General features: G+C 43.1%; 1 pseudogene; it reads right to left on the bottom strand.

Moving 5' to 3' along the window:
* LOC110326099 overlaps positions 1–16,498 on the bottom strand; it is a 41,838-nt pseudogene that overhangs the window by 14,940 nt on the left and 10,400 nt on the right.

The following is a 16,498-nucleotide window of genomic DNA, read 5'->3' as shown; positions in this document are numbered from 1 at the left end:
CATATGATCCTGTGGTGTCCATATGATCCTGTGGGTATTTTGATACAGATGTATGCACACATGAGTGGAGGCCAGAGGTAGATGTTGGATGTCTTCTTCAACATCTTTTTGAGGCAGGGTCTCTCTTGCTGACTGAGCTAGGATTACTGGTCAGTGAGTTCCAGGGATCCATCTGTCTCTATTTCCCCAGTTGTAGGATGACGGACTTGACCACCAAGCCCAGCTTCTTAGGTGGGTGTTGAGGATCTGAACTTAACTCTTTATCTGTGCACAGGTAGGGCTTCCCCTAGTTAGCTATCCCCGAGCCCAAGGACACAGAGAAGACACGAGGAGTAACTACAGTGGGAGATTCTAAGATGAATCCTGGGACACAGACAGGATATCCTGGGGAAGGATGGAGAGTGAGCAGTCTATAGATGAGTTAAGATCCTGGGGAAGGATGGAGAGCGAGCAGTCTATAGATGAGTTAAGTGTAGGCTACCTGTACCTACTTCTCAGTATGGGCAAGTGCATCATGGCTCGCCAATGCTTACCGCTAAGGGAAACTAGGAGAGAGGTGTAGGGAGCGCCTTAACAATCTAAAATAATTGCAAAATTAAATCTCCATTAAAAAACAAACCAATTTATAAGGCGACTCTTTTTATTAAATAATTTCAAGCACCAAGAAAATGTGTATATAAAAAAAACTGAAATTCTGCCCCTCCTTTTGGGTTCATCTGTGATATCATAACATGGTGTTTAGTGAAGCTGTGAGTCTTAATCAACTCAACAAGCAACATTACAAAGCTCTCTGAAACCCCAGATGGAAGAAAATTATATAAGTGTAAATAAAGTCTCAGTTTAGCTGTGCAAAAATGTTTCTGGGTACACAAGGCCTAAATAAAAGATAAATCTTTCGTGAGCTCTTTTCTCTAAACAAATCCCTAACAGCGAGCATACTATGCTGAAGGAACTGGTTGAAAATTGAAAAATATCATATTTATTATGAGGCATCTTGTTTTATGAAGTCCTGCAGGGGACACAAGGACAGGAATCATGTTCTTCCAATGTCACTTACGCTTTTGACTTTTTGCTTTTTCAAAGTATTAAGATCTAGCTTGGTGCAGAGAGAGTTAAAAACTACTCAGCATCAGTCATGGAAACTCACGGGTGGAGCATCTAATATATGATGAGATGAGAGCTTCTTTTTCTTTTTTTTTTTTTTTTTTTTTTTTTTTGATACAGGGTTTCTCTGTGTAGCCCTGGCTATCCTGGAGTGGCTGTACTCACTTTGTAGACCAGGCTGGCCTCAGAAATCCGCCTGCCTCTGCCTCCTGAGTGCTGGGATTAAAGGCGTGCGCCACCACGCCTGGCCCAGGATGAGTGCTTCTTACCAGTGATGTCCCACTAAACATGCACCTCTTAGGAGATGGGGGAGTTTGGGGGTGCCCCGAGTGTCTTTCTGTGAGTTGAGCTTTTTTTTTTTTTAAATGAATTCCTACCTCAGGTTCCTTATTGAATAGTGTCTAAAGTATCCTTGCTCTGTGTCTGGCTGACATGGGAGACTGAGTCTCTCTCTCTCTCTCTCTCTCTCTCTCTCTCTCTCACACACACACACACACACACACACACACACACACACACACACACGTACCCTGAAGTCTTTGACCTTCCACATCAAAAAGTTTGCATTTTCAGAGGGCAGAAGAGATGCCTCAAAGGTTGGGCAGCTTTGCCAGTAGACCCAGGTTTGATTCCCAACACCCACCCACGTGGCAGCTCACAACCAGCTGGAACCTGACACCCTCTTCTGGCTCCTATAGGTGAGAGACACAATCCGGTGCTCATACACACATGCAGTCCACGTGCTCGGGCTGATTACTGTTAGGACAACTCGAAGAAAGCTGGCGTCATCAGAGAGGAAGGGGCCTCAGCTGAGGAAATGCCGCCATGAGACCCAGCTGAGGGCATTTTCTTAGTGACTGATGGGGGAGGGCCCAGACTGGTGTTGGTGGAGCCATCCTGGGCTTCTGGTCCTGGGATCTATAAGAAAGCAGGCGGAGCAAGCCATGGGGAGCAAGCGAGAAAGCAGCATGCCTCTATGGCCTCTGCATCAACTCCTGCCTCCAGGTTCGTGTCCTGACTCCATCCAGTGATGAACAGTGCTGTGGAAGTGTAAGTCAAATAAACCCTTTCCTCCCCAGCTTGCTTTTGTTTATGGTATGTCACAGAAGTGGTCATCCTAACACAGTGCCCATGCACATACAGATTTTAAAATATTTTTAAAAACATAAAAATTTAGAAAAAAAAAAAGCTTGAATTTTCAGGGATTTTTGTGTATAATGTTTGTACACAGGCAGGTACATGGGTATGCTTCCGTGCGTATGCATGTGCGTGCCCCTTGCATGTGCATGCGCCTTCGTGTATATGTGTGTTTGTGTTCTGGGGTGTGGAGGCTAGAAGATGACATTGAGCCTCTTGCTCAATCGCTCTCTACCTTATTTTCTGAGACAAGAATCTCTCATTGAGACCAGAACTTACCTCATGGCTAGGTTGGCTAGCTCGGGGGATTTCTGCTTCCTCAGCACAAGCTGTTTGTACACAAAGCAATTGCCTCACCCACTGAATCAGCTCTAGCCCCTGAAACTTGCCTTGGCCCCAGAGGGAAGGCTGAGCCCATAAGGAGATGCTGTTCTTTTACCTGGGGGACAAGAACAGCCAGCTGTCTGCCTGTAGAGACGTTTGCAAGACCGACATTTGCCTTTGAGAAATGAATACAGAAGTCATTGATCTCAGCACCGTATGGATGATCTGCCTTGGAAAATGTAAACATAGCTGGATCTTCGACTCTGTAAACGTTAGCCACAGGTCTACCTCACCAAGAGCCCAGGGCTTTCAGCTTATAGACTGCTACTTGAAAGGGGCCGTTTTCTTTGTTTGTCTTACGTGACAAATGCCTCAAACTTGGGAGAGTAATCCTGCGATTTTCAATAAGCTCCATCGATACGGGAATGACTCGGCCCTGCCGCGTAGGTGGACTTTGAGAAACATAACCTGGATAGTTCATTTCACAACTTAAAGCTCCACATTAAATAAATGTAACTTAACTCACAATGAAATGATGACTGATGTTTTTCATCAGCATCCAATTACCACTCTGTCAGGCACCTCGTCTGGGCCAAAGCAAACACAGCGTGCATCTAGAAACGTAGATGCTCCGTGTGCCACCGACCCACTCAAAAATATCCATAGTGGTAGAATTTCTGTCTTGTCGGATCATGTCACAGGAGATCTCTACTGGTGAATGCGGGTGCTTCATTCTCACCTCCTCACTTTCCAAAGGAACATTAGCGGCTTTTGCTGTTTGAAATTGTTAAGAAGAGCTCACTTCAACCTTTCAGATTAACCCATTACAGTCATCTGCATCTGTTGGTCTTTGTCCTTGTGAACTGTGAAGGCAGCCAGCATGAGGTCTGGCTGTGGTGTGAGATCTTGGAAGAGGTGAGACAAACAGAGGGGATTTCAAAAAAACAAAAACAAAATAAAAACATCTCCTTCACAGGGCTTCAAAGAAAGCCATCACATTTCAGGAACAGCTCTTCAGGAAAGCACAACCCCTTTCCATTTTGTTCAGGGTTCAGGCCAGAGTTCAAAAGGGAAGTGATGGATGGCTTGGAATCTGTTGCAGTTTAAAGAACTCTCCACAAGCTCCACAGCCTTCACAGCCTTTTGGCCCAGATCACTTTGCTAGCTGCTCCCTCCAAGAGAGGAAAGCATTTTCCCAAAGCGGCTCCCTGTCTCCTTTGGGGAGGCAGCAACAGCTGCTTCATCAGCTTGCAGTTACTGGCAGGGGAAAACAAAGAGCTCACCTCCTCTGTCTGAAATTGCAGGAAGGGCTAAGCGTTGAAATGCAATTAATTGCACAAACTGGAATGTGGCCAGAACCCCAGGGCTAGCAGCGTATACTTAAGGGGTGGAGGGGGGGGGCTTAATGAAATTAGAAGAGATCTAAACATTGTATCAAAATAGGCATCACAACACACTCCAGCTCACTTTCACTTGGAACGGCTTGGAGGGAGAGTGGGAGGGCAAGAAGCTGAGTCTCCCAGAATTCTGACTCTCCTCAGTGTGAGTGAAATCCGAAATTGACTTTGCCTCACATTTAAAAACTTGCTTCAACCCAGAATGATAATTAAGAAGCAGTGCTGGCTTGAATTTCTTATTGATTTAATCTTAATCCTCCATTCAAATTCACACGTTAAAAGCATGGGTTCCTATTTAAATAGGCCAACTTCATGAAGGGTAGATGTGAAAGGGCTCCTGGAGGACTAAAGCCCAGCCCTTGCTTGCCGTGCTTCTTCTGGACCTACTATGGGCTGTTCATGAGGTTTATTCCAGTTCAGACAATATTTGTGGACCAAGAGGATGCCAAGAACTGCAAGCATCATAAAAACAGTACCTAAACCAAGAAATGTTTATGAGGCAGTGTGGGCTATGGGGGAATGGAGATAGCTAGCCATTGGCATGAAGCCCCAGGCTTTAAATCAAAACCCATCCTGTAAGCACTCACTGGGCTGGGGAACCACAGCCAGATGCACCAGATGTACTGTACAGAATCCAGACATGTGTGGGCAAGATGCTAGGTGCCATTGCTACATGGAAGAGATTTACCAGTGGGGGCTGTTGTGTTTAATAAAAATAAAGAGAGAAGAAAGATGTTTGGTGGATGTGTAGTCAGGTGTGGGGGAAGGGGGTGCCGCCAAGTGCCCATGCTGAGGCATCCTTTCTCCCTGATGGACCAGCCACATGACGGTATAGTATGAAATAGAGTTTATTCAGGGTGTGGGGAGGGGCGTTGAGAGGGTAGTAGAGACAGAGAAAGGCAGAAAGAGAGTAGAGGAGTAGAGGTCAGTCATGAACACATGGAGAGAGAGAGAGAGTGGGCAGGGGAATGGGGAGAGGGGGGAGAAGGGGCAAGAGGACAGAGACAGAGCAAGAAGGCAAGAGAGAGAGAAGGGACCAAGCAGCCCCCTTTTACAGTGAGTCAGGCATACCTAGCTGTTGCCAGGTAACTGTGGGGTGGAGCCTAGAGGAAATGCTAACAGGTGCCATTGCTACATGGAAAAGAGTGACCAGTGGGTGGCCCAGTCTGTGAGGGAGAACTGGAGTAAGAGATGTACCAGATAAAAACATTGGCCGTCAGTATTCACTCTCAATAACATACTAGGTGTCTAATGTGCTGTAGACATTGTGGGTGACATCAAGGGTGTACGTGCTCAGAATGGGAGAATCTGTCCTGTAATTCAACAGGCAAGAGATTTGGAGGCCAGTCTATTATTAGGAATATACACAGGAGGGGGGGGGAGTTGAGGAGGAGAAAGGGAGAGGGGGAGGGGGGATCTACTGTATGACTTAATCATAGTGGGTCTTTAGGGAAGGTTTCATGGAGCCATTGGATGCCACTGTACTGTTCTTTATTCTGAACAGATCAAGCTATTGTGCCACCCAACAAGGACATCTTCATTTGCATAGACAGAACCCACAGTGTCCACACAATGATAAGGTGACCTAACCCCTCATTTCTCAGAACACGCCCCAATTGTTACATGAGTATATTATATGGCTTCCTTGTCAAGAAGCCTACTATGCCTAAGCTGAAGAATAAAGTTACCTCAGCTGTCGGCTAAAGGATCAAAATGATGACATGTAGTAGATCTGTAATTTACATATAGTTTAGTAATTTTGTATTTAGTAAGAATATATGACATTCTAGAAGTTATATCGAGTCTTTTAGATGTCAAGTGAAATATAATGAGTGTTTTACCTTTAAACACACACACACACACACACACACACACACACACGAATAGTTCAATTAGAAATTGATTAAACTAGCTCCACCCTGTTTCACCTGTACCCCTCCCCTACTGGGATTATGGTCTAGTAATCTCAAGCTGCATCTTGGGTGTTTCTATAATGCTGCATCGCCTCACGATGTCATGGGGCCAGATCTTGGGCTAGACCAGGAGATCACAGTAAAGGTGGATTAAAGCAAAGGGCTTCATTTGGGAGTGACACTAAGTCACAATGTCCCAAAGGACACTAGGAAGAGGGGAGAAGGCCAAAGCTTGAGACACTGGGTTCATCAGAAGGAGGAGAGGTTGCCACTAGAAACAGAAACTCCTATGACCAAGGTAGGGGAAAAGAGCCACCCTAAAAGGGAAGGTCTAGCTCAGTACAGGGAAAACGCTGCAAGAGACACACAACACACAAAACCGTACACAAGAGGAGCAAAGACAAAAGCTCGCAGCAGTGACACAGTAGGGCTGGAGACAGAGTGCTCCCAGGTGGCTGCAAAGAAGGGGCCACAAGGACTTGGATCTCCTCAAGTCAACAGCAGTTATCCAGACAGGGAAAGAAAGGACCTTCCCAGGGAGATGGAGAGGAAGTCACCCTGACTCTCCCAGGTGATGGGGACTGGGCTTCCTGGAGGGCCAGCACCCCCAGTTCCTCGTCTCAGGACTGCCACTCTACAAATCTCAGCAGAAATGCCAGAATTACCCAATACAATTATTTTATTATCAGTTTCTATCTGGTCCACCATTCATCAATGAGAATTATTTGCGGCTTTCCTAACAGTTCGATTTCTTCTTCCTCTCTCGGAAAAACATTCAATCCAGCTGAGGGTATAGCTCAGTGGTTGATGACTTACCCCTTGCATGACTACCCTGGATTCAATCGACAGCACTGGGAAAGCCAACAAAAACAAACAGACAAACAAACCCAGTCAATCTTTTCATTCGGTCAGGTTAAAAATAAATAATTTAGTATCTTATGCCTCCTGATGAAATTACAACCCTTTACATGATCCTGGTACTTAATCACTGTTAAATATAAACGTAAGTACCAAGGGCTCAGGTTGCACGTGCTTATTTTGAGGTCTCAATCTTTCATGTATTTATTTTCTCAGATTTCCCAGCTTAGGAATTGCAGGAGATAGACTCAGTCGCTCACCGCAAATTTAAGATTTGCCAGAGGGCACCGTGGCCCTCTGAGGACTGATAGTTTTCTGGCTGACTGTTTGTGGACCTCGGTGTTAATCTCAGCAGTGCACCGTGGGGGTGGGGAGCTCAGCTGCTCCCTGTTGCTCACTTAGTTATTTGAGTGCTGGTCACAGTGGACAGTGGTAGTATGAGTTTGTAAAACTCTGTTCTAAATTATAAAAGCAAACACAAATCCAGTCCTTGGATCAACCTGTCCCTAGATCACATTACTTTTATCTCCATACAGGTTTTTCTTTTCTTTTCTTTTCTTTTCTTTTCTTTTCTTTTCTTTTCTTTTCTTTACTTTTCTTTTCTTTTCTTTTCTTTTTTTCTTTTCTTTTAAAGCATTACCAAACCAGCATCACATAAGATTACTGATTAAATATTTAAAGTAAGAATGAGGGATCGTTGGGTGCTAACAGCAGCTGACAAAAGAGACCTGCCTTAGACAGAGCGGGACACTATGGATAATTTCAACCAGTCTGTTTATTGTTCTGCCTAGTTTATGGTCTTCAGTCTGGGTGTATTAATAACGATCCTTCTGAATCACAGAGCACGTGTCTTGGGAGAACACAAAGCACCCTCTCATACCTTCCCTTCGTTCGCTCCTTTCTGTGGCATCCCCATAAGACAGGAGGGTCAGGTATTCAGACAGGAAACCGAAGCGGCCGCTAAATGACTTTCCCGGGGACATTTGGTGAGCCACAGACAGAGCCATAACAAGAATGTGAGTCCCATGACACGGAGGTCAGGGCTGATGCCATCGGACTGGCGTTTTTTCAAAGGATGATCTGTGAAGGCTCCCAGCTTATCCAGGGGCTAGGGGGCTCTGCCACTGAGGTCAGCCGCCCTGCCAAGCAGCTTGCATGCACTCACTGTCTGGGAATTGACAGGAACTGTAACGTTGCCGGTGTGAGGTCTCCCTTTAAAATGCGTATAAAACCAGACCTCTCCTTGAACCCTCTTTCTGGGCTCTATTTCACTCCATTCTTCCTATGACCGACAGAACTGAGACCCGCAGGCTACAAGGCTGGCTTCTCTTCAAACTAACCACTTAAATATTGTTTCCAACACACAGTGGCTATAAATTAGTAGACACCGATCTTCTATTAGTGAATGTGTTCTTGAAGCTAAGTTACTTATGCCTGCGCTTCAACTCTGACACAGGCTTGGTTCTTGCCCTCCAGTATCATTTTGGGGAGAGTTTTCCAAACCAGATGACTTCTCAGGAAAGAAAGACTTGAAATTTAGGCAATAAAACAAATCACTTGTTCCAGTAAACAGCACCACGCCTGTGTACTCCTCAGCTTTAGAATCTAACTGCTGAGTTCAAACGCAGAGCCCCGGAAAAATAAAAATCTTAAAAAAATAATAATAATCAAGTAAACACACAAAACACAAAATAAAACAGAGAGAGGTTAGCATGACGGAAAGAGATTCCATGTTTTCGCTGGAAGGTTCAGTCCATTTTGAAGAGGAACCATAAGCGTTTTGATAATTTGCATTGCATTTTTTTAAATCTCCTTTTCTCAACTCTTTAAATTTGCATTCCTGTCTCACTCCTAGCTCCAAATCTATTTTCTCATTGTCTGAGTGAGAATTTACATGTAAGCCACTGCTGTTAAACTCTGTAGGTCCAAATGAACTCAATGCTGCTTCAAAGTTTAATGGTCACCAGGATTTAAAGCATGTTTGTCGTGAAACTTCCTGCGACAGACAGACAGACAGACAGACACTCTGTGCTTGCTAACTTCCCATTAGTTGACTCATTCATTAAAGAGTTTATTCAAGAATCCCCTGGCACATCTAAAAGGCATGAAGACACCAGGAATAGCCCGGTGAGAAATAGCAGCTGTAGTCTGAGAGCGACGCCGCCCTGGTTCTGTTCTTCCCCGAGTGACCGCATGCTGTTCACAGGGCCTCTGTTCTGGGATGTTCCTCCTGGCCTTCAGCAGCCATGTGAATTAGAATCTTCTCCTCCAGGAGGCTCAGTGACCTCCCTCTGTAGCCAGAGAGGATGGTCTTAGAGAACAGGGTTTGTACCTGTGACTGGCGAGGCAGGGCTGTCAGGTTGAACATGATAGAGCTGCTGTCTACCCATCCTTATGCTTCATTCACTTTGATTGTGAGGTAGAAAAGAACGCCTCCCAAAGTCCTTTCCCATTTGAAAACCTTACAGTTCAGTCAACTGATATAAATCTACCCCAGCTGACGGAATACTCTCCACACTGTGCTATTTCTTCTAACCCAGCCTCTGTTTTTAAAAGAAACCATCCCTCTCCATTGTCCTTCTCTCTCATTAAAATCAACCATGTCTTTTATCGTCTTGTTCAAATGCCATGTCTTCATCTCACGGTGTTAAGTGGAATTCTTCTGATTGGAACACCCGCAGAAGTCTGCACGTCAAGGATCCAACACTTAAAGAAGCTTAAACTAGATTGTAAACTAGATATAATTACATTAAGAAAGGCAACTTTCATTACAAGCCACAAATGGGAATTTCTCCAAATAATTACTGAAAAATGCCCATTCTAGATAGCACACATACATTGTTTAAAGCTTAATTTAGCTTCAGATCTTGCTTTCTCCTTTATCCTTCTATCCTTCCCTTCTCCTTCCTACCCAGGTAGCTTTAGAGCAGTAAGAAATGGTAAAACAAACAAATAAACAAAAATAACCACCAAACAAACAAAACAAACAATTATGGATGCCTAACTGGGAAGTCCCACACCTCTCTACACCCTTCAGCTCTGTTCTGGGCTGTATCGTTTCTCATGATTTTTAGTTAAAGGCTGGTTTGTCTCCATATCATTGCCTCCAATTGCTTCCCTGGCTCAGATATACTTAGCTGTCCATAGCCTGACTGATGACTATCAGTCTGGCCTTTTGGCTCACCTTTCTGGACTCTAGGATTTCTTCATGTTGTGCACACCATGCACAGCACACAGGGAACCAGAATTGGGAAAGACCCAACCGTGAGCTCTTACAAATCAAGTTCACACAAGTTGCTAATGTCGTTTATGCATTTCCGGAGTCATTCCATGTCACTCTTAGACAAGAGTATTGTCTTAGTCAGGGTTTGTATTCCTGCACAAACATCATGACCAAGCAAGTTGGGGAGGAAAGGGTTTATTCAGCTTACAGTTCTACATTGCTGTTCATCACCAAAGGAAGTCAGGACTGGAACTCAAGCAGGGCAGGAAGCAGGAGCTGATGCAGAGGCCACAGAGGGATGTTACTTACTGGGTGTTTTTTCCCCAGGATCTAGCAGTTGCTCAGTCCACAAGGCAAGCAGGTGAAGAAAAGAGAAAGAATAAATCTTCCTTCTTCCAATGTCCTTATGTGGGTCTCCAGCAGAAGGTATGACCCAGATTAAAGGTGTGTGCCACCAGGCCTTTAATCCCAGATGACCTTGAACTCAGAGATCTCACTGTCTTAATCTCCTGGAATTCATAGCCACTATGCCTCAAGATCTCCATGCCAAGATCCAAGTCAGAAACTTGTATCTCAGTCAGGCCTCCAGATTAGGATCACAGGTAAGCCTTCCAATTCTGGATTGTAGTTCATTACAGATATAGTCAAGTTGACAACCAGGAATAGCCACTACAAGTATCAACCATCCAGAGATGCTCAAACAATGGGGACAATCAAAGCATGCTCATGTTTAGAACTCATTATGTTTTGCCTATTTGAGGAAAAACTTATTGTCCCCACTAGAAGAAAGCTGTGCCCAAACTGTGGCTAACTATCCTACTTTACAAAATACCCTTCAAAACTTGAAAATCTGCCACATTTTACCATGTCCAAGTATTCACTACTGACTTTTTTTCTTCTTTAGCTTTTTCAAAAGAAGAAAGGTCTAGAGACTCAGCAGGAATGAAGAAAGAAGCTATTACTGTGCTTTGGATTTAGAAACCATGAGTGTTTGTTAATAAATGACTATGTGGGGATTAGCGTTAATTCCACTAGGACCGAGTGAATTACAGAGGTTGGATCATAGGAATGACTTAAAGCCAATATGATCTTAAATTATATTTATAAAATCATAGTACCTAGGACTAGTGAGATGGCCCTGCTGGTATAAAGCACCTATTGCAAAGCCAGAAGGTTTGAGTTCCATCTCAGAGACACATATGGGGGTAGGAGAGAATCAACTCCTATCCTCTGGCTTCCATACATATGTAATGGCATGTGTGTGCTACACCAAGTGCAATTAAAAATGTTTAAAAGGTGCTGTGTGTAAAATGTAAAGTTTATATCTGCTGTGATTAGCATGCAAGACATAGAAGTATGTGCTACATTGCTATAAACACATGAGCGTTTTCTCTCCCGTGAAGCAAACATAGTGAGGTAAGTCTATGGTCTATCCACCAGCTAGGTGATACCATCCAGGAACAAACTCTTGTTTCCTGGCGTCAGCATCCTTGGTACATTCTCATGGTCACATGGAAGGTTCTACACTTTCTCTTGTGGTTGGCCTAGATAGATGTAGGATAAATAATCCTCTCCTAGCAAATTTACACCTTTTTATTCAGATAGAGATGTTGATAGAAACATTTGCATGCATATTATTGTTTAGGAACTCTCAGCAAGTTCTTCTCACCCCCAGCTTCCCCATATCTGCATAGAGGCGGGTGCAGTAAACATTCATTTTCTTGCCTTGGTAGGTAAGAGATGCAAGGCAAATAGAAGGTTATACATTTTTTTCTGTTATTTTTGTTGTTGTTGGTTTTGTTTTGTTTTGTTGTTTATTTGTTTGTTTTATTTTGTTTTTGACAGCCTAGATACTCTCAAAATAAGGTACTCAGTTTTGAGTTTCTCGCTTAACAAGAAACACAGGACAGAACAGGTGTTGCACAGGGGGAAAAAATAACCTTAAGAAAAAGATTTTGTAGGAAAGGACATGTCTGGAAATACTTGAGTTGTTCAAAATACAGAGCTGACACCAGAAAGTGAAACATACTGGGGGAAGCTTCATATTCCATCTTAAAATCAACACACTGTTTCAAGAAAAAAAGTAAACGGAGCATGTGTGAGAGAGAAGCAGTTTATTACAGCCACGTGGAAAATCTCTCCCTCCCTCCCCTGCCTCTCCTTACAGGTGTCCTCTCTCCCTACACACATGCCCTGTGTGTGCTTTGCAGCCACATTCACAGCACCGAACTTTCTCCAGGTTCACCTCAAGTGTTTCAGAAGGATGAGTTCCTGTAGCCAACAAATAAATCTCTTGTCCAGGGTCCCATTTTCTGAGAGAAAAACATTCTGTCGGAGGAGCCAAAGGTTTTTTTGTCTTCCTCTGGTTTATCAGATGTGCCCAGAAACAATAAGAGTACGTACACTTAGAGCTGTCGTTATCTACACTGTGAATGAGAAAGGCTTTCTCAAAACAGGGCTTACTGAGAGAAACAACAGCTTGGTTATACTCTGTTTCCAGGATTTGCCCTCCACACTCTGTCTTCCTCTCTACTCTCAAATCATTTATCTGAAAGGCAGGTCTGCGTATGTCAGTCCCTGAACTACTCTAGAATATCAAAGACCAGACTTTGTAAAACGCTGTCTGATAGTCAGTGCCCTCTACAATAGACTCAGTTTGTTCCTATAACTTTATGTTTCATTGTCCCCCCCCACACACACACACCCAATGAAGCAAACCATTAGACTACCTTCCCTCTTGGTAGCTTGTGTGGCCATGATCTGCCAAGGTCAATCCCAGCTTTCCCTGTTGCGTTGGTATAATCATGGGAAACTGTTTCTTTTATTCTCCTCTATGTCCTGGTTCAGAGGATGAAGGAGCATTAGTCCTTCAGTCTGAATGCCTATTTCCTTATCAAACTTATTTTCTCTAAACTCAGCTATTAATATCTAGAAAGCATGCCCACATGTTTTTACATAAAGACTCTACTGACCTAATAAAATATAATAATACCTTCTTCCTCCCTGTCTCACAGAGTATTTGATTTGTTTCTCTTCTGCATTATTTCTGTTAGAGTTATGATTTACTGTGTTATTTACGTTACAGTTATAATTTATTGTAACTGAAACTTCTGACTATCCTTGCTTTCACTCAGACAACCCAGATTAATAACAAGAAGGGGTCTTGTGTACGAGAGGTAGAGCAGTGCTTCAGCGTCTGAGCAGTCACGGTGCTGCAGACGCTCACTTTAAAACAGTAAGGGCAGGCTGGCGAGATGGCTCAGTGGTTAAGAGCACTGACTGCTCTTCCAGAGGCCCCGAGTTCAATTCCCAGCAACCACATGGTGGCTCACAGCCACCTCTAATGGGATCTGATGCCCTTTCCTGGTATGTCTGAAGACAGCTACAGTGTACTCATATACAAATAAGAAAATAAATCTTGAAAACCTAAGGAACAAATTTGTGTTGATGGGTAGCCCAACCTGAAAATGAACTCAGCGGCTGTCATAGAAAAAAGAAATGAAATCCTTTCTTCCTTGTTTTCTTCCTCGGCACGGTCACGGTTAGCATGGGGGAAGGATGGACACATCAGTCAGTGCCAGCTGATGAGGATGGTGTTTGCTTTGGGCCCTGATTTCCATTGAGCCATCCCGGACTTTCTCACCTATCTGAGCTGATACGTTTCTGGCATCTGAGCAGCAGCACTACATAGTCATATAGAGCAGAGACAGTTAGGACAAAGAGGCTCGGTATTGGACCTTAGCTTTGCCAGCACTAGCTCTGTTTCCAGGGAGAATTCTTCATTCCTTGCAAGTTCATCTCTTCATGCAAAAACCAAAAGCATGATAGTGTAAACCCCATGGAGTGCTTCTGAGAGCAGAGGAAGATATGTATGTTGTGGTCTTTGCATGTTAAACGCCTGTGTGCATATTTTATCATCATTTGGCTTTAAGTCCATGTCCTATGTATCCCTGGGTACCTGTGAAATAAAGATTCACAAATCTTCAGAGTCTGAAAAATAGGTCTGCCTTACATACGTAAAGCCCACTGCTCTTCTTCTCCTTCCTTCTCCTTCTCCTCCTTCTTCTAAAGATTAGAATTAATAGTATAAAGCTGAAAAGAACACGGAATCATTTTGAACATGGTTGTTTTCTTCTTATGATATATTCAAGTCACCTTTATTTGGTTTTACAATATTATATTGATTATATTGTTTTCTTTTAAAAGAAACACAACGAAATTATTGTTTGAGTTATTTGTGTTTTACCTTTCTCGAGAGACCTTGCTGGTACACAACAGCTTTCATTATTCATTACTTCACCAATAAAGCCTAACTTTTGTCTGCTGTCGGATAGTTTGCTATGAAATTCTGAATGCTCAAGGTAACCCCCCACCTTTGAGAAGGTTGGTAGTTCCTGTGGTCATCAGAAGGACATTCTAATTCTTAATGGACCCTTTCAAATGTCTGTCACCAGCTAATCCCCTTGGCCTGTGTATCTGTCTCTAACAGTCCCGAGAGGATTAAACACTGAGTCTTGGATGACTGGCACCTGAGCTGGACTGCTCTGGTTTGCGAAGCCGGAGGTGAGGACTACTTGCCCATGAACTCTAAGACAAAGAGTTGATAGTTTTGGCCAACATGAAAGCCTCGGGGAACTGACCTACCGAATGCCCCACTCCCCCCACCCCCACCCCCCGTCAATCAGAAGTGGCTAGGCAGGAAGGGAAAGTTCAGATACAAAGTCAAAGAGATCCAGCTTGTGGAGCATGGCCTGGAGTCTTCCCGCTAAGAGCATAACTGGATCAGCTGCCTAGCTATCAAGCAATGGAACTCTCTGTTGGGTGGGCAGTTCTTATGTTAGAGTCTAGTGACACCATTTTCTTCAGGTAGAATTGCTATGTCTGTTACTTTAGGTGGGCACTCTATGTACGAAAGTAGTTTGACTCAACGTTACAGTCCATGTCAAATTTTCAAGAGTGCCTTGTACACATTAGGTGTTCAGTGGTACCTGCTAATCATCAGTACAGTTCAGCATCAGAACAGGAGGTAAATACTACATCCCAGGAGATGTTTGAGCAATCTCTCATTAACGAGTGTGTGCTGCAAATTAGAAAAAAAAAAAAAAGTTTAATAAGGCATCTGTTAGTGAACCATAGGGAAGACAACGAACTTGAAGATGTCCAGAATTGCTTCCAAATCTAAGAACTGCAGGCTCTATATTCCAAAGGTTAAAGTGTATAGCATTTGTGACATGGAAACCGTATTTTTAGAGAGTTGATTTAGTTGAAGATTCTTGGAAAATGAAATTCAGGCAATACTCTGCTTGATGAAGAGCATTTTCTTAATTTTCTATGGATTTTAAAAATTATATAATTGCAAATGTTCATTAGGACACAATTAAATAGCTCTGTTTCCTTAGTTACTAATATGTGCCAGGGTGCTGCAATTATACAAGTAATTATGAAAGGAAAATATATGACTTGGCAAGCTTAGGAAAATTATTCTAGATACAGAGAGGCTCCACTTTGGGGAAAAGACATTAAAATACAGCAGGGAAAAATGACAAAAAGAATAACATAATCAGACAGGAATATTATATAATGACTCACAATCTGTGGAAATGCCCGCTCTCTTTTTTTTTTTTATGGATGTAATAGAAGAAGAATACAATAACATCTGCTCAGCTTCCACAGAGGTCCAAGTCTGAAGATGTTTTATGCACTTTGTGTATTTATTGTACCTCTGGTTCAGGCTAGCGTATGGCTCTGCCTCCAGTTTACTTATGTAGATTAATGCAATTTATATATTATATTTTATTTTATGATATACTTAACAATAAGTGCAGCATAATTAAGGCTGTGTGAGATCGAGGGAAAATGCCCAGAAACTAAATACCTTTTTAAAAAAAAAGTGTACTCTGAATTTAATAGCAGCTGAACTATTTAAACAGCTTAAATTAAATTAAAGTTAATAGAGTTTAATTAAAGTTATAGTCAAAGGAGAAATATTCTCTCATAAAAAAAGAGGGTGTTGTGCTGGGTCATGAGCATGTTTTCTTATTTGCTTTTGGATATTCAGTATTCTATCCAGCCAACACCTAGCTCTGTGTGAGAAATAATCTTGTATTGACACAGGTAAAATTTTCCTCTTTGTGAAAACGTCAAAGATAGTCTGACCTGTCCAACCAAAATTCTATTGTTTTTCATATCAAAATGTGGTAAACCAAAAATTTCACACCAGCAATAAATGATTAGGACAAATTCGCGTGGAGAGGAGCCTGCATAGCTGATTCAGAGCAGGGGGACACAGACACTGCTTCCTGAGGCGGGTGAGGACTTGCTCAGACTTTGTTTATGTTTTCCTGCAAGCCCTGCTGCGGCAGATTCAGTTCCTCAATGGACAGGAGCCAGTTTCTACCTGAGGCAGAGGAAAGAGCGGGGAAGTGAGAGATGCTTTGAGCCAGCAAGATGAGCCTGGCTGAAAGTGAGCCGACTTGATCTCTGGTTGGCTCAGGCTCAGATGTGCTCTCTCTCCTCTCCTCTCCTCTCCTCTCCTCTCCTCT

The sequence above is a fragment of the Mus pahari genome, chromosome 9 (genome assembly GCF_900095145.1).
Source record: "Mus pahari chromosome 9, PAHARI_EIJ_v1.1, whole genome shotgun sequence".
Classification (NCBI taxonomy): domain Eukaryota; kingdom Metazoa; phylum Chordata; class Mammalia; order Rodentia; family Muridae; genus Mus; species Mus pahari.
This window is presented reverse-complemented; position numbering and strand designations above follow the sequence as displayed.